General features: G+C 43.1%; 19 non-coding genes and 8 pseudogenes across 19 annotated transcripts; all 27 read right to left on the reverse strand.

Moving 5' to 3' along the window:
• Positions 1-127: 127 nt before the first annotated feature.
• On the reverse strand, positions 128-246 carry LOC142508541 (5S ribosomal RNA). The gene has a single exon (XR_012806749.1). It is a non-coding gene; the product is annotated as a 5S ribosomal RNA (ribosomal RNA).
• Positions 247-926: 680 nt separating this feature from the next.
• On the reverse strand, positions 927-1,046 carry LOC142510705 (5S ribosomal RNA; annotated as a pseudogene).
• A 682-nt stretch (positions 1,047-1,728) lies between these two features.
• On the reverse strand, positions 1,729-1,847 carry LOC142515700 (5S ribosomal RNA). The gene has a single exon (XR_012811531.1). It is a non-coding gene; the product is annotated as a 5S ribosomal RNA (ribosomal RNA).
• A 682-nt stretch (positions 1,848-2,529) lies between these two features.
• On the reverse strand, positions 2,530-2,648 carry LOC142517241 (5S ribosomal RNA). Its single transcript, XR_012812997.1, has one exon. It is a non-coding gene; the product is annotated as a 5S ribosomal RNA (ribosomal RNA).
• An 831-nt stretch (positions 2,649-3,479) lies between these two features.
• On the reverse strand, positions 3,480-3,598 carry LOC142510785 (5S ribosomal RNA; annotated as a pseudogene).
• A 681-nt stretch (positions 3,599-4,279) lies between these two features.
• Positions 4,280-4,398, reverse strand: LOC142508730 (5S ribosomal RNA). The gene has a single exon (XR_012806934.1). It is a non-coding gene; the product is annotated as a 5S ribosomal RNA (ribosomal RNA).
• A 1,384-nt stretch (positions 4,399-5,782) lies between these two features.
• LOC142516278 (5S ribosomal RNA) lies at positions 5,783-5,902 on the reverse strand. The gene has a single exon (XR_012812081.1). It is a non-coding gene; the product is annotated as a 5S ribosomal RNA (ribosomal RNA).
• A 682-nt stretch (positions 5,903-6,584) lies between these two features.
• LOC142516298 (5S ribosomal RNA) lies at positions 6,585-6,703 on the reverse strand. The gene has a single exon (XR_012812100.1). It is a non-coding gene; the product is annotated as a 5S ribosomal RNA (ribosomal RNA).
• A 681-nt stretch (positions 6,704-7,384) lies between these two features.
• On the reverse strand, positions 7,385-7,504 carry LOC142507233 (5S ribosomal RNA). The gene has a single exon (XR_012805494.1). It is a non-coding gene; the product is annotated as a 5S ribosomal RNA (ribosomal RNA).
• Positions 7,505-8,184: 680 nt separating this feature from the next.
• On the reverse strand, positions 8,185-8,304 carry LOC142511134 (5S ribosomal RNA; annotated as a pseudogene).
• A 680-nt stretch (positions 8,305-8,984) lies between these two features.
• Positions 8,985-9,103, reverse strand: LOC142508939 (5S ribosomal RNA). The gene has a single exon (XR_012807135.1). It is a non-coding gene; the product is annotated as a 5S ribosomal RNA (ribosomal RNA).
• A 396-nt stretch (positions 9,104-9,499) lies between these two features.
• On the reverse strand, positions 9,500-9,618 carry LOC142511724 (5S ribosomal RNA; annotated as a pseudogene).
• A 683-nt stretch (positions 9,619-10,301) lies between these two features.
• On the reverse strand, positions 10,302-10,424 carry LOC142508554 (5S ribosomal RNA). Its single transcript, XR_012806761.1, has one exon. It is a non-coding gene; the product is annotated as a 5S ribosomal RNA (ribosomal RNA).
• Positions 10,425-11,105: 681 nt separating this feature from the next.
• On the reverse strand, positions 11,106-11,223 carry LOC142509763 (5S ribosomal RNA). The gene has a single exon (XR_012807919.1). It is a non-coding gene; the product is annotated as a 5S ribosomal RNA (ribosomal RNA).
• Positions 11,224-11,903: 680 nt separating this feature from the next.
• On the reverse strand, positions 11,904-12,021 carry LOC142510948 (5S ribosomal RNA; annotated as a pseudogene).
• A 681-nt stretch (positions 12,022-12,702) lies between these two features.
• LOC142507276 (5S ribosomal RNA) lies at positions 12,703-12,821 on the reverse strand. Its single transcript, XR_012805536.1, has one exon. It is a non-coding gene; the product is annotated as a 5S ribosomal RNA (ribosomal RNA).
• Positions 12,822-15,698: 2,877 nt separating this feature from the next.
• LOC142511930 (5S ribosomal RNA) lies at positions 15,699-15,815 on the reverse strand (annotated as a pseudogene).
• Positions 15,816-16,459: 644 nt separating this feature from the next.
• On the reverse strand, positions 16,460-16,577 carry LOC142509372 (5S ribosomal RNA). Its single transcript, XR_012807549.1, has one exon. It is a non-coding gene; the product is annotated as a 5S ribosomal RNA (ribosomal RNA).
• A 660-nt stretch (positions 16,578-17,237) lies between these two features.
• LOC142509287 (5S ribosomal RNA) lies at positions 17,238-17,356 on the reverse strand. The gene has a single exon (XR_012807470.1). It is a non-coding gene; the product is annotated as a 5S ribosomal RNA (ribosomal RNA).
• A 682-nt stretch (positions 17,357-18,038) lies between these two features.
• LOC142517419 (5S ribosomal RNA) lies at positions 18,039-18,157 on the reverse strand. The gene has a single exon (XR_012813166.1). It is a non-coding gene; the product is annotated as a 5S ribosomal RNA (ribosomal RNA).
• Positions 18,158-18,839: 682 nt separating this feature from the next.
• Positions 18,840-18,958, reverse strand: LOC142506775 (5S ribosomal RNA). The gene has a single exon (XR_012805054.1). It is a non-coding gene; the product is annotated as a 5S ribosomal RNA (ribosomal RNA).
• Positions 18,959-19,641: 683 nt separating this feature from the next.
• Positions 19,642-19,760, reverse strand: LOC142513471 (5S ribosomal RNA). The gene has a single exon (XR_012809416.1). It is a non-coding gene; the product is annotated as a 5S ribosomal RNA (ribosomal RNA).
• Positions 19,761-20,837: 1,077 nt separating this feature from the next.
• LOC142515955 (5S ribosomal RNA) lies at positions 20,838-20,956 on the reverse strand. Its single transcript, XR_012811774.1, has one exon. It is a non-coding gene; the product is annotated as a 5S ribosomal RNA (ribosomal RNA).
• A 684-nt stretch (positions 20,957-21,640) lies between these two features.
• LOC142512099 (5S ribosomal RNA) lies at positions 21,641-21,756 on the reverse strand (annotated as a pseudogene).
• An 814-nt stretch (positions 21,757-22,570) lies between these two features.
• LOC142517227 (5S ribosomal RNA) lies at positions 22,571-22,689 on the reverse strand. The gene has a single exon (XR_012812984.1). It is a non-coding gene; the product is annotated as a 5S ribosomal RNA (ribosomal RNA).
• A 683-nt stretch (positions 22,690-23,372) lies between these two features.
• On the reverse strand, positions 23,373-23,491 carry LOC142514756 (5S ribosomal RNA). Its single transcript, XR_012810634.1, has one exon. It is a non-coding gene; the product is annotated as a 5S ribosomal RNA (ribosomal RNA).
• A 685-nt stretch (positions 23,492-24,176) lies between these two features.
• Positions 24,177-24,295, reverse strand: LOC142511554 (5S ribosomal RNA; annotated as a pseudogene).
• Positions 24,296-24,443: the final 148 nt, after the last annotated feature.

A 24,443-nucleotide genomic window follows, 5' to 3' on the forward strand; every position in this document is an offset into this window, starting at 1 on the left:
TGTCCAAATCCGGCAGTGCCCGAGCTACGTTGATTTCACATGTCTTATCAGGTCCCGATCGAGATTCAGATGATTTGAGCCGAAAATCGTCTGTCAACAAGTAATCAAAAATAGAAAAACACGAAAAGGGGTGCAACACGAGGACTTCCTTGGGGGTCATCCATCCTAGTACTGCTCTTGCCCAAGCACGATTAACTTCGGAGTTCTGATGCGATCCGGTGCATTAGTGCTGGTATGATCGCACCGGACATTGAGGGGATGTTTATTCTTATATCCCAAGAGTACGTGTAGAGAAGGCGACGATTGACAACACGCGGCACTGCTCTCGCCTATTCAGAACCATGAAATTAAGCGTTCTGGCGCTATGGCAGAGCTAGGATGGGTAACCTCCCTGGGAAGTACTCGTGTCGCGACCGTTTAGTAAATTATGGATAAAACAATCGAAATAATTGTTTTTAATAAGTTAACCTTCTACGGAGTAAACTACGTAATACCCTTCTGCACTGAACCGGCTCACGACAACAAAAATCGCTAAGTATTCCCAAAAAATAGAAAAAAATAAGAAGAAGAAAATAGCGAATGTAAAGCTATTATTATGCCTATGATAAGATAAAATGGAACCGGAATCGAATTTCGGACTTCCTAAGCGGATTTATCGAGGAAACGGAAGCTTAACAGAAGCGGAAAATCGCAAGTTAGAGGGTTTTAGAGAAGAAATTCGGCTAAAATCTCGCCAGTTCATTGCGAAGTAATGAGTCTCGTTCGTTTGCCCGTTTACAATCAAATTAGGCTACAATTTTGTCCAAATCCGGCAGTGCCCGAGCTACGTTGATTTCACATGTCTTATCAGGTCCCGATCGAGATTCAGATGATTTGATCCGAAAATCTTCTGTCAACAAGTAATTAAAAATAGAAAAACAAGAAAAAGGGTGCAACACGAGGACTTCCCAGGGGGTCACCCATCCTAGTACTGCTCTCGCCCAAGGCATGCTTAACTACGGAATTCTGATGAGATCCGGTGAATTAGTGCTGGTATGATCGCAGCGGACATTGAGTGGATGTTTATTCTTATATCCCAAGAGTACGTGTGGAGAAGGCGACGATCGACAACACGCGGCACTGCTCTCGCCCAATCAGAACCATGAAGTTTAGCGTTCGGGCGCAATGGCAGAGCTAGGATGGGTGACCTCCATGGGAAGTCCTCGTGTCGTGATCGGTTACGTATATTATGGATAAAACAGTCGAAATAATTATTTTTAATGAGTTAACCATCTCCGGAGTAATCTGCGTCATACCCTTCCGCACAGAACCGGCTCACGACAAAAAAAATCGCTAAATGTTACCAGAAAATAGGAAAAAAATAGGAGGAAGAAAATAGCGAATGTAAAGATTTTATTATGCCTGGGATACGATAAAGTGAAACCGAAATCGAATTTCGAACTTTCTAAGCGGATTTCTCGAGGAAACGGAAGCTTAACAGAAGCGGAAAATCACAAATTAGAGGGTCTTAGAGAAGGAATTCGGCTAAAATATCGCCAGCTCATTGCGGAGTAATGAGTCTCATTCGTTTGCCCGTTTACAATCAAATTAGGCTACAATTTTGTCTAAATCCGGCAGTGCCCGAGCTACGTTGATTTCACATGTCTTATCTGGTCCCGATCGAGATTCAGATGATTTGAGCCGAAAATCGTCTATCAACAAGTAATCAAAAATAGAAAAACACGAAAAGGGGTGCAACACGAGGACTTCCCAGGGGGTTACCCAACCTAGTACTTCTCTCGCCCAAGCACGCTTAACTTCGGAGTTCTGATGGGATCCGTTGAATTAGTGCTGGTATGATCGCACCGGACATTGAGTGGATGTTTATTCTTATATCCCAAGAGTACGTGTGGAGAAGGCGACGATGGACAACACGCGCCACTTCTCTCGCCCAATCAGAACCATGAAGTTAAGCGTTCTGGCGCGATGGCAAAGCGAGGATGGGTAACCTCCCTGGGAAGTACTCGTGTCGCGACCGTTTACGTAAATTATGGATAAAGCAGTCGAAATAATTGTTTTTAATGAGTTAACCGTCTCCGGATTAATCTACGTAATACCCTTCTGCACAGAACCGGATCACGATCACAAAAATCGCTAAGTATTCCAAGAAAATAGAAAAAAAATAAGAAGAAAAAAATAGCGAATGTAAAGCTATTATTATGCCTGGGATAAGATAAAATGGAACCGGAATCGAATTTCAGACTTCCTAAGCGGATTTCTCGGGGAAACGGAAGCTTAACAAAAGCGGAAAATCGCAAATTAGAGGGTTTTAGAGAAGAAATTCGGCTAAAATCTCGCCAGCTCATTGCGGAGTAATGAGACTCATTCGTTTACCCGTTTACAATCAAATTAGGCTACAATTTTGTCCAAATCCGGCAGTGCCCAAGCTACGTTGATTTCACATGTCTTATCTGTTCCCAATCGAGATTCAGATGATTTGAGCCGAAAATCGTCCGTCAACAAGTAATCAAAAATAGAAAAACACGAAAAGGGGTGCAACACGAGGACTTCCCAGGGGGTCACCAATCCTAGTACTGCTCTCGCCCAAGCACGCTTAACTTCGGAGTTATGATGGGATCCGGTGCATTAGTGCTGGTAGGATCGCACCCGACATTGAGTGGATGTTTATTCTTATATCCTTTGAGTATGTGTGGAGCGGGCGGCGATGGACAACACGCGGCACTGCTCTCGTCCAATCCGAACCATGAAGTTAAGCGTTCTGGCGCGATGGCAGAGCTAGGATGGGTGACCTCTCTTGGAAATCCTCGTGTCGCGACCGTTTACGTAAATTATGGATAAAACTGTCGACATAATTGTTTTTAATGAGTTAACCGTCTCCGGAGTAATCCTGGTCATACCCTTCCGCACAGAACCGGCTCACGACAACAAAAATCGCTAAATATTCCCAGAAAATAGAAAAAAATAAGAAGAAAAAAATGGCGAATGTAAAGTTATTATTATGCCTGATATAAGATAAAATGGAACCGGAATCGAATTTCAGACTTCCTAAGCGGATTTCTCGAGGAAACGGAAGCTTAACAGAAGCGGAAAATCGCAAATTCGAGGGTTTTAGAGAAGAAATTCGGCTAAAAGCTCGCCAGCTATTATTATGCCTGGGATAAGATAAAATGGAACCGGAAACGAATTTCGGACTTCCTAAACGGATTTCTCGAGGTAACGGAAGCTTAACAGAAGCGGAAAATCGTAAATTTGAGGGTCTTAGAGAAGAAGATCGGCTAAAATCTCGCCAGCACATTGCGGAGTAATGAGTCTCGTTCGTTTACCCATTTACAATCAAATTAGGCTACAATTTTGTCCAAATCCGGCAGTGCCCGAGCTACGTCGATTTCACATGTCTTATCTGATCCCGATCGAGATTCAGATGATTTGAACCGAAAATCGTCTGTCAACAAGTAATCAAAAATAGAAAAACAGGAAAAGGGGCGCAACACGAGGACTTCCCAGGGGGTCACTCATCCTAGAACTGCTCTCGCCGAAGCAAGCTTAACTTCGGAGTTCTGATGGGATCTGGTGCATTAGTGCTGGTATGATCGCAACCGACATTGAGTGGATGTTTATTCTTATATCCCTCGAGTACGTGTGGAGCGGGCGACGATGGACAACACGCGGCACTGCTCTCGCCCAATAAGAACCATGAAGTTAAGCTTTCTGGCGCGATGGCAGAATTAGGATGGGTGAAATCCATGGGAAGTCCTCGCGTCGCGACCGTTTACGTAAATTATGGCTAAAATAGTCGAAATAATTGTTTTTAATTAGTTAACCGACTCCGGAGTAATCTGCATCATACCCTTATGCACAGAACCGGCTCACGACAACAAAAATCGCTAAATGTTCCATGAAAATAGAAAAAAAAAATAAGAATAAAAAAATAGGGAATGTAAAGCTATTATTATGTCTGGGATACGATAAAATAAAACCGGAAGCGAATTTCGGAGTTCCTAAGCGGATTTCTCGAGAAAACGGAAGCTTAACAGAATCGGAAAATCGCAAATTAGAGGGTTTTAGAGAAGGAATTCGGCAAAAATCTCGCCGGCTCATTGCGAAGAATGAGTCTCGTTCGTTTGCCCGTTTACAATCAAATTAGGCTACAATTTTGTCCAAATACGGCAGTGCTCGAGCTACGTTGATTTCACGTCTTATCTGGTCCCGGTCGAGATTCGGAGGATTTGAGCCGAAAATCGTCTGTCAACAAGTAATCCAAAATAGAAAAACACGAAAAGGGGTACAACACGAGGACTTCCTAGGGGGTCACCCATCCTAGTACTGCTCTCTCCCAAGCACGCTTAACTTCGGAGTTCTGGTGGAATCCGGTGCATTATTGCTGGTATGATCGCACCCGACATTTAGTGGGATGTTTATTCTTATATCCTAGAGTACGTGTGGAGCGGGCGGCGATGGACAACACGCGGCACTGCTCTCGCCCAATCAGAACCATGAAGTTATGCGTTTTGGCGCGATGGTGGAGCTAGGATGGGTGACCTCCCTGGGAAGTCCTCGTGTCGCGACCGTTTACGTAAATTATGGATAAAACAGTCGAAATAATTGTTTTTAATGAGTTAACCGTCTCCAGAGTATTCTACGTAATACGCTTCCGCACAGAACCGGCTCACGACAACAAAAATCGCTAAATGTTCCTAGTAAATAGAAAAAAAATAAGAAGAAGAAAATAGCGAATGTAAAGCTATTATTATGCCTGGGATACGATAAAATGGAACCGAAATCGAATTTCGGACTTCCTAAGCGGATTTCTCGAGGAAACGAAAGCTTAACAGAAGCGGAAAATTGCACATTAGAGTGTCTTAGAGAAGGAATTCGGCTAAAATCTCTTCAGCTCATTGCGGATTAATGAGTTTTGTTCGTTTGCCCGTTTACAATCAAATTAGGCTACAATTTTGTCCAAATCCGGCAGCGTCCGAGCTACGTTGATTTCACGTCCTATCTGGTACAGATCGAGATTCAGATGATTTGAGCCGAAAATCGTATGTCAATAAGTAATCAAAAATAAAAAAACACGAAAAAGGGTGCAACACGAGGACTTCCCATGGGGGTAACCGGTGCATTAGTGCTAGTATGATCGCAACCGACATTGAGTTGGTAGTTCATTCTTATATCCCTCGAGTACGTGTGGAGCGGGCGGCGATGGACAACACGTGGCACTGCTCTCGTCAAATCACAAACATGAAGTTAAGCGTTCTGGCGCGATGGCAGAGCTAAGATGGGTGACCTCCCTGGGAAGTCCTCGTGTCGCGACCGTTTACGTTTATTAAGGCTAAAACAGTCGAAATAATTGTTTTTAATGAGTTAACCGTCTCTGGAGTAATCTGCGTCATACCCTTCTGCACAGCACCGGCTCACGAGAACAAAAATCGCTAAATGTTCCCAGAAAATAGAAAAAAATAAGAAGAAGAAAGCGAATGTAAAGCTATTATTATGCCGGGGATACGATAAAATGGAACCGGAATAGATATTCGGACTTCCTAAGCAGATTTCTCTAGGAAACGGAAGCTTAACAGAAGCAAAAAATCGCAAATTAGAGGGTCTTAGAGAAGAAATTCGGCTAAGACCGTTTACAATCAAATTAGGCTACGATTTTGTCTTGTCCAAACCCAACAGTGCCCGAGTTACGTTGATTGCACGTCTTATTTGGTCTCGATCAAGATTCAGAAGATTTGAGCAGAAAATCGTCTTTCAACAAGTAATCAAAAATAGAAAAACACGGAAAGGGGTGCAACACGAGGACTTCCCAGGGGGTCACCCATCGTAGTACTGCCTCTCGCCCAAGCACGCTTAACTTCGGAGTTCTGATGGGATCCGGTGCTTTAGTGCTTGTATGATCGCACCAAACATTGAGTGGGATGTTTATTCTTATATCCCTCGAGTACGTGTGGAGCGGGCGGCGATGGACAACACGCTGCACTGCTCTCGCCCAATCAGAACCATGAAGTTAAGCGTTTTGGCGCGATGGCAGAGCTAGGATGGGTGACGTCCCTGGGAAGTCCTCGTGCCGTGACCTTTTAAGTAAATTATGGCTAAAACAGTCGAAATAATTGTTTTTAATGAGTTAACCGTCTCCGGTGTAATCTGCGTCATACCCTTCCGCATAGCACTGACTCACGACAACAAAAATCGCTAATTGTTCCCAGAAAATAGAAAAAAATAAGAAGAAGTAAATAGGGAATGTAAAGCTATTATTATGCCTGAGATACGATAAAATGGAACTGGAATTGAATTTCAGACTTCCTAAGTGGATTTCTCGAGGAAACAGAAGCTTAACAGAAGCGAAAAATCGCAAATTAGAGGGTCTTAGAGAAGGAATTCGGCTAAAATCTCGCCAGCTCATTGCGGAGTAATGAGTCTCGTTCGTTTGCCCGTTTACAATCAAATTAGCCTACAATTTTGTCCAAATCCGGCAGTGCCCGAGCTGCGTTGATTTCACATGTCTTCTCTAGTCCTTATCGAGAGTCAGATGATTTGTGCCGAAAATCGTCTGTCAACAAGTAATCAAAAATAGAAAAACACGAAAAGGGATGCAACACGAGTACTTCCCAGGGGGTCATCCATCAAAGTACTGCTCTCGCCCAAGCACGCTTAACTTTGGAGTTCTTATGGGTTCCGGTGTATAAGTGCTGGTATGATCGCATCCGAAATTTAGTGGGATGTTTATTCTTATATCCCTCGAGTATGTGTGGAGCGGGCGGCGATGGACAACACGCGGCACTTTTCTCGCCCAATCAGAACAATGAAGTTAAGCGTTCTGACGCGATGGCAGAGCTAGGATGGGTGACCTCCCTGGAAAGTCCTCGTGTCGCGACCGTTTACGTAAATAATGGCTAAAACAGTTGAAATAATTGTTTTTAATGAGTTAACCGTTTCCGGAGTAATCTGCGTCATATTCTTCCGCACAGAAACGGCTCACGACAACAAAAATCGCTAAATGTTCCCAGAAAATAGAAAAAAATAAGAATAAGAAATAGAGAATGTAAAGCTATTATTATGTCTGGGATACGATAAAATGAAACCGGAATCGAATTTCGGCCTTACTAAGCGGATTTTTCGAGGAAACAGAAGCTTAACAGAAACGGAAAATCGCAAATTAGAGGGTCTTAGAGATGGAATTCGGCTAAAATCTCGCCAGCTCATTGCGGATTAATGTGTCTCGTTCGTTTGCCCGTTTGCAATCAAATAAGCCTACAATTTTGACCAAATCCGGCAGTGCCCGAGCTACGTTGATTTCACATGTATTCTCTGGTCCTGATCGAGAGTTGGATGATTTGAGCCGAAAATCTTCTGTCAACAAGCAATCAAAAATAGAAAAACACGAAAAGGGGTGCAACACGAGGACTTCCCAGGGAGTCACCCATCCAAGTACTGCTCTCGCCCAAGCACGGCATAACTTCGGAGTTCTGATGGGATCCGGTGTATTATTGCTGGTATGATCGCACCCGACTTTGAGTGGGATGTTATTTCCTATATCCCTCTAGTACGTGTGGAGCGGGCGGCGATGGACAACACGCGTCACAGCTCTCGCCCAATCAGAACAATGAAGTTAAGCGTTCTGACGCGATTGAAGAGCTAGGATGGGTGACCTCACAGGAAAGTCCTCGTGTCGCGACCGTTTACGTAAATTATGGCTAAAACAGTCGAAATAATTGTTTTTAATGTGTTAACTGTCTCCGGAGTAATCTGCGTCATACCATTCCGCACAGAACCGACTCACAACAACAAAAATCGTTAGATGTTTCCAGAAAATAGAAAAAAATAAGAATAAGAAAATAGCGAATGTAAAGCTATTATTATGCCTGGGATACGATACAAGGAAACCGAAACTGAATTTCGGACTTCCTAAGCGGATTTCTCGAGGAAACAGAAGCTTAACAGAAGCGGAAAATCGCAAATTAGAGGGTCTTAGAGAAGGAATTCGGCTAAAATCTCTCCCGCTCATTGCGGATTAATGAGTCTCGTTCGTTTGCCAGTTTACAATCAAATTAGGCTACAATTTTGTCCAAATCCAGCAGTGCCCGAGGTACGTTGATTTCACGTCTTATCTGGTCCCGATCGAGATTCAGATGATTTGAGCCGAAAATTGTCTTTCTACAAGTAATAAAAAATATAAAAACACGAAAAGGGATGCAACACGAGGACTTCCCAAGGGGTTCACCCATCCTATGACTGCTCTCTCCCAAGCACGCTTAACTTCGGAGTTCTGATGGGTTCCGGTGCGTTAGTGCAGGTATGATCGCACCCGACATTGAGTTTGATGTTTATTCTTATATCCCTCGAGTACGTGTGGAGCGGGCGTGAATGGACAACACGCGGCACTGCTCTCGCCCAATCAGAACCATGAAGTTAAGCGTTCAGGCGCGATGGCAGAGCTAGGATGGGTGACCTCCCTGGGAAGTCCTCGTGTCGCGACCGTTTACGTAAATTATGGTTAAAACAGTCGAAATAATTGTTTTTAATTAGTTAACCGTCTCCGGAGTAATCTGCGTCATACCCTTCCGCACAGCACCGGCTCACGACAACAAAAATCGCTAAATGTTCCCAGAAAATAGAAAAAAATAAGAAGAAGAAAATAGCTAATGTAAAGCTATTATTATGCCTGGGATACGATAAAATGGAACCGGAATCGAATTTCGGACAACCTAAGTGGATTTCTCGAGGAAACGGAAGCTTAACAGAAGCGAAAAATCGCAAATTAGAGGGTCTTAGAGAAGGAATTTGGCTAAAATCTCTCCAGCTCATTGCGGATTAATGAGACTCGTTCGTTTGCCCGTTTACAATCAAATTAGGCTACAATTTTGTCCAAATCCTGCTGTTCCTGAGCTACGTTGATTTCACGTCTTATCTGGTCCCGATCGAGATTCAGATGATTTGAGCCGAAAATCGTCTGTCAACAAGTAATCAAAAATATAAAAACACGAAAAGGGATTCAACACGACAACTTCCCAGGGGGTCACACATCCTAGTACTGCTCTCGCCCAAGCACGCTTAACTTCGGAGTTCTGATGGGATCTAGTGCATTAGTGCTGGTATGATCGCACCCGACATTGAGTGGGATGTTTATTCTTATATCCCTCAAGTACGTGTGGAGCGGGGGGCGATGGACAACACTTGGGATACGATAAAATGGAACCGGAATCGAATTTCGGACTTCCTAAGCGGATTTCTCGAGGAAACAGAAGCTTAACAGAAGCGGAAAATCGCAAATTAGAGGGTCTTAGAGAAGAAATTCGGCTAAAATCTCGCCAGCTCATTGCGGAGTAATGAGTCTCGTTCGTTTGCCCGTTTACACTCAAATTAGCCTACAATTTTGTCCAAATCCAGCAGTGCCCGAGCTACGTTGATTTTGACATGTCTTCTCTGGTCCTGATCGGGATTCAGATGATTTGAGCCGAAAGTCTTCTGTCAACAAGTAATCAAAAATAGAAAAACACGAAAAATGGTGCAACACGAGAACTTCCCAGGGAGTCGCCCATCCTAGTACTGCTCTTGCCCAAGCACGATTAACTTCGGAGTTTTGATGGGATACGGTGCATTAGTGCTGGTATGATCGAACCCAACATTGAGTAGGATGTTTATTCTTATATCCTTCGAGTACGTGTGGAGCAAGCGGCGATGGACAACACGCGGCACTGCACTCGTCCAATCCTAACCATGAAGTTAAGCGTTCTGGCGCGATTGCCGAGCTAGGATGGTTGACCTTCCTTGGAAGTCCTCGTGTCGCGACCGTTTATGTAAATATGGATAAAACAGTTGAAATAATTGTTTTTAATGAGTTAACCGTCTCCGGAGTAATCTGCGTCATACCCTTCCGCACAGAACCGGCTCATGACAACAAAAATCGCTAAATGTTTCCAGAAAATTGAAAAAAAAATAAGAATAAGAAAATAGCGAATGTAAAGCTATTATTATGACTGGGATACGATAAAATGAAACCGGAATCGAATTTCGTACTTACTAAGCGGATTTTTCGAGGAAACGGAAGCTTAACAGAAGCGGAAAATCGGAAATTAGAGGGTCTTAAAGAAGGAATTCGGCTAAAATCTTGCCAGCTCATTGCGTATTAATGAGTCTCGTTCGTTTGCCCGTTTACAATCAAATTAGGCTAAAATTTTGTCCAAATCCGACAGTGCCCGAATTACGTTGATTTCACATGTCTTATTTGGTCTCGATCGAGATTCAGATGATTTGAGTCGAAAATCGTCTTTCAACAAGTTATTAAAAATATAAAAACACGAAAATGGGTGCAACACAAGAACTTCCCAGGGGGTCGGTCACTCATCCTAGTACTGCTCTAGCCCAAGCACGCTTAACTTCGAAGTTCTGATGGGATCCGGTGCATTAGTGCTGGTATGATCGCACCCGACATTTAGTGGGATGTTTATTCTTATTACCCTCGAGTACGTGTGGAGCGGGCGGCGATGGACAACACGCGGCACTGCTCTCGCCCAATCAGAACCATGAAGTTAAGCGTTCTGACGCGATGGCAGAGCTAGGATGGGTGACCTCCCTGGGAAGTCCTCGTGTTGCGACCGTTTACGTAAATTATGGCTAAAATAGTTGAAATAATTGTTTTTAATGAGTTAACCGTCTCCGGAGTAATATGCGTCATACCCTTCTGCACAGCACCGGCTCACGACAACAAAAATCGCTAAATGTTCAAAGAAATTAAAAAAAATAAGATGAAGAAAATAGCGAATGTAAAGCTATTATTATGCCCGGGATACGATAAAATGGAACCGGAATCGAATTTCGGACTTCCTAAGCGGATTTATCGAGGAAACGGAAGCTTAACAGAAGCGGAAAATCGCAAATTAGAGGGTCTTAGAGAAGGAATTCGGCTAAAACCTCGCCAGCTCATTGCGGAGTAATGAGTCTCATTCGTTTGCCCGTTTACAATCAAATTAGCCTACAATTTGGTCAAAATCCGGCAGTGCCCGAGCTACATTGATTTCACATGTCTTCTCTGGTCCTGATCGAGAGTCTGATGATTTGAGCCGAAAATCGTCTGGCAACAAGTAATCAAAAATAGAAAAACACGAAAAAGGGTGCAAACGAGGACTTCCCAGGGGGTCAACCATCCTATTACTGCTCTCGCCCAAGCACGCTTAGCTTCGGAGTTCTGATGGGATCCGGTGCATTAGTGTTGGTATGATCGCACCTGACATTGAATGGATGTTTATTCTTATATCCCAAGTGTACGTGTGGAGAAGGCGACGATGGACAACACGCGGCACTGCTCTCGCCCAATCAGAACCATGAAGTTACGCGTTCTAGCGCGATGGCAGAGCTAGGATGGGTAACCTCCCTGGGAAGTACTCGTGTCGCGACCGTTTACGTAAATTAGGGATAAAACAGCCGAAATAATTGTTTTTAATGAGTTAACCGTCTCCAGAGTAATATGCGTTATACCCTTCCGCACAGCACCGGCTCACGACAACAAAAATCGCTAAATGTTCACAGAAAATTAAAAAAAATAAGATGAAAAAAATAGCGAATGAAAAGCTATTATTATGCCTGGGATACGATAAAATGGAACCGGAATCGAATTTCATACTTCCTAAGCGGATTTTTCGAGGATACGGAAGATTAACAAAAGCGAAAAATCGCAAATTAGAGGGTCTTAGAGAAAAAATTCGGCTAAAATCTCGCCAGCTCATTGCGGAGAATGAGTCTCGTTCGTTTGCCCGTTTACAATCAAATTAGCCTACAATTTTGTCCAAATCCGGCAGTGCCCGAGCTACGTTTATTTCACATTTCTTCTCTTATCCTGATCGAGAGTCAGATGATTTGAGCCGAAAATCGTCTGTCAACAAGTAATCAAAAATAGAAAAACACGAAAAGGGGTGCAAACGAAGACTTTCCAGCGGGTCACTCATCCAAGTACTGCTCCCACCCAAGCACGCTTAACTTCGAAGTTCTGATGGGATTCGGTGCATTAGTGCTGGTATGATCGCACCCGACATTGAGTGGGATGTTTATTATTATATCCCTCGAGTACGTGTGGAGCGTGCGGCGATGGACAACACGCGGCACTGCTCTCGCCCAATCAGAACAATGAAGTTAAGCGTTCTGGCGCGATGGCAGAGCTAGGATGGGTGACATCCCTGAAAAGTCCTCGTGTCGCGACTGTTTCCGTAAATTATGGCTAAAACAGTCGAAATAATTGTTTTTAATGAGTTAACCGTCTCCGGAGTAATCTGCGTCATACCCTACCGCACAGAACCGGCTCACGACAACAAAAATTGCTAAATGTTCCCAGAAAAGTAAAAAAAAATAAGAATAAGAAAATAGCGAATGTAAAGCTATTATTATGCCTTGATACAATAAAATGAAACTGGAATCGAATTTCGGACTTACTAAGCGGATTTTTCGAGAAACGGAAGATTAACAGAAGCGGAAAATCGCAAATTAGATGGTCTTAGGGAATGAATTCGGCTAAAATCTCGCCATCTCATTGCGGATTAATCAATCTCGTTCGTTTGCCCGTTTACAATCAAATTAGGCTACAATTTTGTCCAAATCCGGCAGTGCCCGAGCTACGTTGATTTTACATTTCTTATCTGGTCCCGATCGAGATTCAGATGATTTGAGCCGAAAATCGTCTGTCAACAAATAATCAAAAATAGAAAAACACGAAAAGGGGTCCAACACAAGGACTTCCCAGGGGGTCACCCATCCTAGTACTGCTGTCGCCCAAACACGCTTAACTTCGGAGTTCTGATGGGATCCGGTGCATTAGTGCTGGTATGATCACACCCGACATTAAGTGGGATGTTTATTCTTATATCCCTCGATTACGTGTGGAGCGGGCGGCGATAGACAACACGCGGGACTGCTCTCGTCCAATCAGAACCATGAAGTTAAGCGTTCTGGCACGATGGTAGAGCTAGGATGGGTGACCTCCCTGGGAAGTCCTCGTGGCGACCGTTTACGTAAATTATGGCTAAAACAGTTGAAATAATTGTTTTTAATGAGTTAACAGTCTCCGGAGTAATCTGCGTCATACCCTTTCGCACAGCACCTGTTGGAACTTTTCAAGTTCGCAATCTTGATTTTGATGTTAACAAAACTTGTTATTGTGTTTCTAACATATTTCCTCAAGTGTGAAATTGCAAACACAAGAAACAAGCTGAAACTGAATTTTGCACAAACTGAATTTCTGGCGAGCTTTGGTATTTTGATGATATCTCTCAACTGGATTATCAAAATGACAATCCGCAAACTGGACTGATTAGAAAACTCAATTCGAAACAAATCGTATTTCACGTCAGTTTGGCAAAATCGGATGTTATGATGGTCTAACTGATCGCTCAATTACCGAAATGATCACACGAAAACAGCAATCAGTTGAGTTTGAGCAGCTGCGGTATTTTGGTCATATCTCTCAGCTCGGTTATTGAAATGAAGCGATTCAGTATTCGTTGGAAAGATAAGACGATGATCTACAAATCATCTTCAGAAGTCAAAGTCTGAATCAAAGCTTAAGATGCTGATAAATGAGGATGAAGTTACTGGTTCAGCACAAACTGAAATCAGCTAGGCTGATTTCAGCACACCAGCTGAAACTGAACCAACTGCTGACCAGCTGACCAACCAACTGAACTGAACCAGCTGCTGACCAACTGAAACTGAACCAGACCAGCTGAAAACCAGTTGAACCAGACCAGCTGAACTGAACCAGCTGAACTGAACCAGCTGAAACTGTACCAGACCAGCTGAAGACCAGTTGAACCAGTCCAACTGAACCAGACCAACTGAACCAGTTGAACTGATTGACCAGTTGAGTTGACCAGTTGACCAGAGTTGACCAGTCGGGAAAATGTCCAGCAAGACGAATTTTACTGTTGCAATTCCAGAAACAGTACAGAAACTTTCCAACGGTCATATTCTTGTGTCTAACGTATATATCAGTGTTGGAGCCTATAAATACAACATATTGAAGATCAAACAACAGCTTTTGAAGGGGATTCAAAGCATGGGCAGTTAGCATGAAAAAATCAGCTTGTTGAGAGCACAAGCCCTTGTGTGAGGATACATTTGAGATGTACACTGTAAATGATAAATTCCTCACACACAATCACTCACACAAATACAAGAGAGTTGAACTTCAAAGATTAGTTGAGTGAGTCTTGCACAAAGACAATAAACTTGTGTATGTAGTCTTTGCATATGAGACATTAAAGAATATGCTGATTGTGAGGTGCTGCCTACAATCTTGAGTGCTAGGAGTTCTAGTTGGGTGCTGCCCTTCCAGAATGGGTTTGTACAAGTAGTTGTATAAATCAAAGTCTTCTAGTGGATCCTTCCCAAGAGGAAAAAGGGATGACGTAGGAGTGTTTGAAATATCCGAATATCCATAAACAAATTCGTGTCTATTTGTTTATTGCATTTGCTTATCATTTTCACTGTTTGTAAAGATGCATTGTTGAAGCATTTTATGTGTTCTTCAAATATCAAAATATTGTATACCAAATGTTTGATAAAATACTTCAACTGAATATTTTTACTCATTCAACTTGCATATATTTTAAATGGTTTACAAAATATTTAATCGGTTTCTACGAAGGATTATTTCGAGTATCTTCCTCTTGGTTTTTAACCAAACTCGATTTAATTCATCGATGTTCAATATTTCAAGAACCGAGCTATTGTAGCTCAATGATTATCCCCCCTAATCGATCCTATCAGCACCGGCTCACGACAACAAAAATCGCTAAATGTTCCCAGAAAATAGAAAAAAATAAGAAGAAGAAAATAGCGAATGTAAAGCTATTATTATGCCTTGGATACGATAAAATGGAACCAGAATCGAATTTCGGACTCCCTAAGCGGATTTATCGAGGAAACGGAAGCTTAACAGAAGCACGCTTAACTCTGTAGTTCTGATGGGATCCGGTGCATTATTGCTCGTAAGATCGCACCCGACATTGAGTGGGATGTTTATTCTTATATCCCTCGAGTACGTGTGGAGCGGGCGGCGATGGACAACACGCGGCACTGCTCCCGCCCAATCAAAACCATGAAGTTAATCGTTATGGCGCGATGTCAGATCTAGGATGGGTGACCTCCCTGGGAATTCCTCGTGTCGCGACTTTTTACGTAAATTATGGCTAAAACAGTCGAAATAATTGTTTTTAATGAGTTAACCGCCTCCGGAGTAATCAGCGTCATACCCTTCCGCACGGCACCGGCTCACGACAACAAAAATCGCTAAATGTTCCCAGAAAATAGAAAAAAATAAGAAGAAGAAAATAGCGAATGTAAAGCTATTATTATGCCTGTGATACAATAAAATGAAACTGGAATCGAATTTCGGACTTCCTAACTGGATTTCTCGAGGAAACGGAAGTTTAACTGAAGCGGAAAATCGCAAATTAGAGAATCTTAGAGAAGGAATTCGGTTAAAATCTCGCCAGCTCATTGCGGAGGAATGAGTCTCGTTCGTTTGTCTGTTTACAATCAAATTAGCCTACAATTTTTTCCAAATGCGGCAGTGCCCGAGCTACGTTGATTTCTCATGTCTTCTCTGGTCCTGATCGAGAGTTAGATGACTTGAGCCGTAAATCGTCTGTCAACAAGTACTGCTCTCGTCCAAACACGCTTAACTTCGGAGTTCTGATGGGATCCGACGAAAAAGAATGCAACACGAGGACTTCCCAGGAGGTCACCCATCCTAGTACTACTCTCAACGGCACGCTTAACTTCGGAGTTCTGATGGGATCCGACACATTAGTTCTGGTATGATCGCACCCGACATTGAAAAACCTCGTGTCGCGACCGTTTACGTAAATTATGGCTACAACAGTCGAAATAATTGTTTTTAATGAGTTAACCGTCTCCGGAGTAATATGCGTCATACCCTTCCACACAGCACCGGCTCACGACAACAAAAATCGCTAAATGTTCCCAGAAAATAAAAAAAATGAGAAGAAGAAAATAGCGAATGTAAAGCAATTATTATGCCTGGGATACGATAAAATAGAACCGGAATCGAATTTCGGACTTCCTAAGCAGATTTCTCGAGGAAACGGAAGCTTAACAGAAGCGGAAAATCGCAAATTAGAGGGTCTTAAAGAAGGAATTCGGCTAAGACCGTTTACAATCAAATTAGGCTACGATTTTGTCCAAATCCGACAGTGCCCGAATTACGTTGATTTCACATGTCCAAATCCGACAGTGCCCGAATTACGATAAAATGAAAACGGAATCGAATTTCGGATTAATGAGTCTCGTTCGTTTGCCCGTTTACAATCAAATTATGCAACAATTTTGTCCAAATCCGGCAAGTGCCCGAGCTACGTTGATTTCACGTCTTATCTGGTCCTGATCGAGATTCAGATGATTTGAGCCGAAAATCGTCTATCAACAAGTAATCAAAAATAGAAAAACACGAAAAAGGGTGCAACACGAGGACTTCCCAGGGGGTCAACCATCCTAGTACTGATCTCGCCCAAGCACGCTTAACTTCGGAGTTTGATGGGATCCGAAGTATTATTGCTGGTATGATCGCACCCGACATTGAGTGGGATGTTTATTCTTATATCCCTCGAGTACGTGTGGAGCGGGCGGCGATGGACAACACGCCGCACTGCTCTCGCCCAATCAGAACAATGAAGTTAAGCGTTCTGGCGCGAAGGCAGAGCTAGGATGGGTGACCTCCCTGGGAAGTCCTCGTGTCGCGACCGTTTACGTAAATTATGGCTAAAACAGTCGAAATAATTGTTTTTCAATGAGTTAACCGTCTCAGTAGTAATCTGCGTCATAGCCTTCCGCACAGAACCGGCTCACGACAACAAAAATCGCTAAATGTTCCCGGAAAATAGAAAAAAATAAGAAAAAAAATAGCGAATGTAAAGCTATTATTATTATTAGGAATCGAATTTCGGACTTCATAAGCTGATTTCTCGAGGAAACAGAAGCTTAACAAAAGCGGAAAATCGCAAATTAGAGGGTCTTAGAGAAGGAATTCGGCTTAAATCTCGCCCGCTCATTGCGGAGTAATGAGTCTCGTTCGTTTGCCCGTTTACAATCAAATTAGCCTACAATTTTGTCCAAATCCGGCAGTGCTCGAGCTACGTTGATTTCACATGTCTTCTCTGGTCCTGATCGAGAATCAGATGATTTGAGCCGAAAATCGTCTGTCAACAAGTAATCAAAATAGAAAAACACGAGAAGGGGTGCAACACGTGGACTTCCCAGGGGGTCACCCATCCTAGTACTGCTCTCGCCCAAACCCGCTTAACTTCGGAGTTCTGATTGGATCCTGTGCATTAGTGCTCGTAAGATCGCACCCAACATTGAGTGGGATGTTTATTCTTATATCCCACGAGTACGTGTGGAGCTGGCGGCGATGGACAACACGCGGCACTGCTCTCGCCCAATCAGAACCATGAAGTTAATTGTTATTGCGCGATTGCGGATCTAGGATGGGTGACCTCCCTGGGAAGTCCCCGTGTCGCGATCGTTTACGTAAATTATGGATAAAACAGTCGAAATAATTGTTTTTAATGAGTTAACCATCTCCGGACTAATCTGCGTCATACCCATACGCACAGAACCGGCTCACGACAACAAATATCGATAAATGTTCCCAGAAAATAGGAAAAAAGTAAGAAGAAGAAAATAGCGAATGTAAAGTTTTTATTATGCCTGGGATACGATAAAGTGGAACCGAAATCGAATTTCGAACTTACTAAGTGGATTTCTCGAGGAAACGGAAGCTTAACAGAAGCGGAAAATATCAAATTAGAGGGTCTTAGAGAATAAATTCGGCTAAAATCTCGCCAGCTCATTGCGGAGTAATGAGCCTCGTTCGTTTGCCCGTTTACAATCAAATTAGGCTACAATTTTGTCGAAATCCGCAGTGCCCGAGCTACGTTGATTTCACATGTCTTTTATGATCACGATTGAGATTCAGATGATTTGAGCCGAAAATAGTCTGTCAACAAGTAATCAAAAATAGAAAAACACGAAAAGGGGTGCAACACGAGGACTTCCCAGGGGGTCACCCATCCTAGTACTGCTCTCGCCCAAGCACGCTTAACTTCGGAATTCTGATGGGATCCGGTGAATTAGTGCTGGTATTATGGCACCGGACATTGAGTGGATGTTTATTCTTATATCCCAAGAGTACGTGTGGAGAAGGCGACGATGGACAACACGCGGCACTGCTCTCGCCCAATCAGAACCATGAAGTTAAGCGTTCTGGCGCAATGGCAGAGCTAGGATGGGTGACCTCCATGGGAAGTCCTCGTGTCGCGATCGTTTACGTAAATTATGGATAAAACAGTCGAAATAATTGTTTTTAATGAGTTAACCGTCTCCGGAGTAATCTGCGTCATACCCTTCTTTACAGAACCGGCTCACGACAACAAAAATCGCTAAATGTTCCCAGAAAGTAGAAAAAAAATAAGAAGAAGAAAATAGCGAATATAAAGCTATTATTATGCCTGTGATACGATAAAATGAAACCGGAATCGAATTTCGGACTTCCTAAGCTGATTTTTCGAGGAAACGGAAGCTTAACAGAAGTGGAAAATTGCAAATTAGAGGGTTTTAGAGAAGGAATTCGGCTAAAATCTCGCTAGCTTATTGCGGAGTAATGAGTCTCGTTCGTTTTCCCGTATACAGTCAAATTAGCCTACAATTTTGTCCAAATCCGACAGTGCCCGAGCTACGTTGCTTACACATGTCTTCTCTGGTCCTGATCGAGATACAGAGGATTTGAGCCGAAAATCGTCTGTCAACAAGTAATCAAAAATAGAAAAACACGAAAAGGGGTGCAACACGAGGACTTCCCTGGGGGTCACCCATCCTAGTACTTCTCTTGCCCAAGCACGCTTAACTTCGGAGTTTTGATGGAAGCCGATGTATTAGTGCAGGTATGATCGCACCCGACATTGAGTGGGATGTTTATTCTTATATCCCTCGAGTACGTGTGGAGCAGGCGGCATTAGACAACACGCGGCACTTCTCTCGCCCAATAAGAACAATGAAGTTAAGCGTTCTGGCGCGATGGCAGAGCTAGGATGGGTGACCTCCCTGGGAAGTCCTCCTGTCGCGATCGTTTAAGGAAATTGTGGCTGAAACAGTCGAAATAATTGTTTTTAATGAGTTAACCGTCTCCGGAGTAATCTGCCTCATACCCTTCTTTACAGAACCGGCTCACGACAACAAAAATCGCTAAATGTTCCCAAAAAATAGAAAAAAAATAAGAAGAAGAAAATAGCGAATGTAAAGCTATTATTATGCCTGGGACACGATAAAATGGAACCGGAATCGAATTTCGGACTTCCTAAGCGGATTTCTCAAGGAAACAGAAGCTTAACAGAAGCGGAAAATCGCAAATTAGAGGGCCTTAGAGAAGGAATTCGGCTAAAATCTCGCTAGCTCATTGCGGAGTAATGAGCCTCGTTCGTTTGCCCGTTTACAATTAAATTAGCCTACAATTTTTTCCAAATCCGGCAATGCCCGAGCTACGTTGATTACACAAGTCTTCTCTGGTCCTGATCGAGATTCAGATGATTTGAGCCGAAAATCTTCTGTCAACAAGTAATCAAAAATAGAAAAACACGTAAAGGGGTGCAACACAAGGACTTCCCAGGGGGTCACCAATCCTAGTACTGCTCTCGCCCAAGCACGCTTAACTTCGGAGTTCTGATGGGATCCGGTGCATTAGTGCTGGTATGATCGCACCCGACATTGAGTGGGATGTTTATTCTTATATCCCTCGAGTACGTGTGAAGCGGGCGGCGATGGACAACACGCGGCACTGCTCTCGCCCAATCAGAACCATGAAGTTAATCGTTATTGCGCGATGGCAGAGCTAGGATGGGTTACCTCCCTGGGAAGTCCTCGTGTCGCGACCGTTTACGTAATTTATGGATAAAACAGTCGAAATAATTGTTTTTAATGAGTTAACCGTCTCCGGAGTAATCTGCGTCATACCCTTCCGCACAGAACCGGCTCACGACAACAAAAATTGCTAAATTTTCCCAGAAAATAGAAAAAAAATAAGAATAAGAAAATAGCGAATGCAAAGCTATTATTATGCCTGGGATAAGATAAAATGAAACCGGAATCGAATTTCGGACTTCCTAAGAGGATTTCTCGAGGAAACGGAAGCTTAATAGAAGCGAAAAATCGCAAATTAGAGGGTCTTAGAGAAAGAATTCGGCTATGACTGTTTACAATCAAATTAGGCTACAATTTTGTACAAATCCGACAGTGTTCGAGTTACGTTGATTTCACATGTCTTATTTGGTCTCGATCGAGATTCAGATGAAACAGTCGAAATAATTGTTTTTAATGAGTTAACCGTCTCCGGAGTAATCTGAGTCATATCCTTCCGCACAGAACCTGCTCACGACAACAAAAATGCCTAAATGTTCCTAGAAAATATAAAAAATAAGAAGAAGAAAATAGCGAATGTAAAGCTATTATTATGCCTGGGACACGATAAAATGGAACCGGAATCGAATTTCGGACTTTCTAAGCGGATTTCTCGAGGAAACGGAAGCTTAACAGAAGCGAAAAATCACAAATTAGAGTGTCTTAGAGAAGGAATTCGGCTAAAATCTCACCAGCTCATTGCAGAGTAATGAGTCTTGTTCGTTTGCCCGTTTACACTCAAATTAGCCTACAATTTTGTCCAAATCCGGCAGTGCCCGAGCTACGTTGATTTTACATGTCTTATCTGTTCCTGATCGACAGTCAGATGATTTGAACCGAAAATCTTCTATTAACAAGTAATCAAAAATAGAAAAACACAAAAAGAGGTGCAACACGAGGACTTCCCAGGGGGTCACCCATCCTAGTACTGCTCTCGTCCAAGCACGCTTAACTTCGGACTTCTGATGGGATCCGGTGTATTATTGCTGGTATGATCGCACCCGACATTGAGTGGGATGTTTATTCTTTTATCCCTCAAGTACGTGTGGAGCGGGCGGCGATGGACAACACGTGGCACTGTTCTCGCCCAATCAGAACCATGAAGTTAAGATTTCTGGCGCGATGGCAGAGCTAGGACGGGTGACCGCCCTGGGAAGTCCTCGTGTCGCGACCGTTTACGTAAATTATGGCTAAAACAGTCGAAAATTTTTTTATTTTTAATGTGTTAACCGTCTACGGAGTAATCTGCGTCATATCCTTCCGCACAGAACCGGCTTACGACAACAAAAATCATAATTGTTTCCAGAAAATAGAAAAAAAATAAGAATAAGAAAATAGCGAATGTAAAGCTATTATTATGCTTGAGATACGATAAAATGAAATCGAAATTGAATTTCGGACTTCCTAAGCGGATTTCTCGAGGAAACGGAAGCTTAACAGAAGCGGAAAATCGCAAATTAGAGGGTCTTAGAGTAGAAATTCGGCTAAAATCTCGCCACCTCATTGCGGATTAATGAGTCTCGTTCGTTTGCCCGTTTTCAATCAAATTAGGAAACAATTTTGTCCAAATCCGGCAAGTACCCGAGCTACGTTGATTTCACGTCTTATCTGGTCCTGATCGAGAGTCAGATGATTTAAGCCGAAAATTGTCTGTCAACAAGTAATCAAAAATAGAAAAACACGAGAAGGGGTGCAACAGGACATCCCAGGAGGTCACCCATCCTAGTACTGCTCTTGCCCAAGCACGCTTAACTTCGGAGTTCTGATGGGAGCCGTTGTATTAGTGCTGGTATTATCGCAACAGACATTGAGTGAGATATTTATTCTTATATCCCTCGAGTACGTGTGGAGCGGGCGGCGATGGACAACACGCGGCACTGCTCTCGCCCAATCAGAACCATGAAGTTAAGCGTTCTGGCGCGATGGCAGAGCTAGGATGGGTGACCTCCCCTGGAAGTCCTCGTGTCGCGACCATTTACGTAAATAATGGTTAAAACAGTCGAAATAATTTTTTTTGATGAGTTAACCGTCTCCGGAGTAATCTGCGTCATACACTTCCGCACATAACCGGCTCACGACAACAAAAATCGCTAAATGTTCCCAAAAAATAGAAAAAAAAATAAGAAGAATAAAATAGCGAATGTAAAGCTGTTATTATGCCTGGGATCCGATAAAATGGAACCGAAATCGAATTTCGAATTCCTAAGTGGATTTCTCGAGGAAACGAAAGCATAACAGAAGCGTTAAATCGCAAATTAGAAGGTTTTAGAGAAGGAATTCGGCTAAAATCTCGTCAGCTCATTGCGTAGTAATGAGTCTCCTCCGTTTGCCCGTTTACAATCAAATTAGACTACAATTTTGTCCAAATCCGGCAGTGCCCGAGCTACTTTCATTTCACAAGTCTTATCTGGTTCCGATCGAGATTCATATGATTTGCGTAGTAATGAGTCTCGTCCGTTTGCCCGTTTACAATCAAATTAGCATACAATTTTGTCCAAATCCGGCAGTGCCCGAGCTACGTTGATTTCACAAGTCTGATCTGGTCCCGATCGAAATTCAGATGATTTGAGCCGAAAATCGTCTGTCAACAAGTAATCAAAAATAAAAAACACGAAAAGGGGTGCAACACGAGGACTTCCCAAGGGGTTACCCATCCTAGTACTGCTCTCGCCCAAGCACGCTTCACTTCAGAGTTCGGATTGGATCCGGTGCATTAGTGTTGGTATGATCGCACCCGACATTGAGTGGGATTTTTATTCTTATATCCTCGAGTACGTGTGGAGCGGGCGGCGATGGACAACACGCGGCATTGTTCTCGCCCAATCAGAACAATGAAGTTATGCGCTTAACTGAGCGATGGTAGAGCTAGGATGAGTGACCTCCCTAGGAAGTCCTCGTGTCGCGACCGTTTACGGAAATTATGGATAAAATAGTCGAAATAATTGTTTTAATGAGTTAACCATCTCCGGAGTAATCTGCGTCATACCTTTCCGCACAGAACCGGCTCACGACAACAAAAATCGCTAAATGTTCCCACAAAATAGAAAAAAAATTAAGAAAAAGAAAATAGCGAATGTAAAGCTATTATTATGTCTAGGATACGATAAAATTGAACCGGAATCGAATTTGAAATTCCTAAACGGATTTCTCGAGGAAATAGAAGCTTAACAGAAGCGGAAAATCACAAATTAGAGGGTCTTAGAGAAGGAATTCGGCAAAAATCTCGCCACCTCGTTGCGGAGTAATGAGTCTCGTTCGTTTGCCCGTTTACAATCAAATTAGGCTACAATTTTGTCCAAATCCGGCAGTGCCCGAGCTACGTTGATTTCACATGTCTTATCTTATCTTGATCGAGATTCAGATGATTTGAGCCGAAAAACGTTTGTCAACATGTAATCAAAAATTGAAAAACACGGAAAGGGGTGCAACACGAGGACTTCCCAGGGGGTTACCCATCCTAGTACTGCTCTCGCCTAAGCACGCTTAACTTCGGAGTTCTGATGGGATCCGGTGTATTAGGGCTGGTATGATTGCACCCAACATTGAGTGGGATGTTTATTCTTATATCCCCCGAGTACGTGTGGAGCGGACGGCGATAAACAAAACGCGGCACTGCTCTTGCCCAATCAGAACCATGAAGTTAAGCGTTCTGGTGCGATGGCAGAGCTAGGATGGGTGACCTCCCTGGAAAGTCCTCATGTCGCAATCATTTACGTGAATTATGGATAAAAGCATTCGAAATAATTGTTTTTAATGAGTTAACCGTCTCCGGAGTAATCTGCGTCAAACCCTTCAGAACAGAACCAGCTCACGACAACAAAAATTGCTAAATGTTTCGAGAAAATAGAAAAAAAAATATGAAGAAGAAAATAGCGAATGTAAAGCTATTATTATGCCTAGGATACGATAAAATGGAACCGGAATCGAATTTCGAACTTCCTAACCGGATTTCTCGAGAAAACGGAAGCTTCACAGAAGCGGAAAATCGCAAATTAGAGGGTCTTAGAGAAGGAATTCGGCTAAAATCTCGCCACCTCGTTGCGGAGTAATGAGTCTCGTTCGTTTGCCCATTTACAAACAAATTAGGCTACAATTTTGTCCATATCCGGCAGTGCCCGAGCTACGTTGATTTCACATGTCTTATCTGATCCGGATCGAGATTCAGATAATTTGAGCCGAAAATCGTCTGTCAACAAGTAATCAAAAATAGAAAAACACGAAAAGGGGTTTAACACGAGGACTTCCCAGGGGGTCACCCATCATAGTAATGCTCTTGACCAAGCACGCATAACTTCGGAATTCTGATGGGATCCGGTGCATTAGTGCTGGTATGATCGCACCCGACATTGAGTGGGATGTTTATTTTTATATCCCCCGAGTACGTGTGGAGCGGGCGACGATGGACAACACGCGGCACTGCTCTCGCCCAATCAGAACCATGAAGTTAAGCGTTCTGGCGCGATGGTAGAGTTAGGATAGGTGACCTCCCT

The sequence above is a fragment of the Primulina tabacum genome, chromosome 10 (genome assembly GCF_025594145.1).
Source record: "Primulina tabacum isolate GXHZ01 chromosome 10, ASM2559414v2, whole genome shotgun sequence".
Lineage (NCBI taxonomy): Eukaryota > Viridiplantae > Streptophyta > Magnoliopsida > Lamiales > Gesneriaceae > Primulina > Primulina tabacum.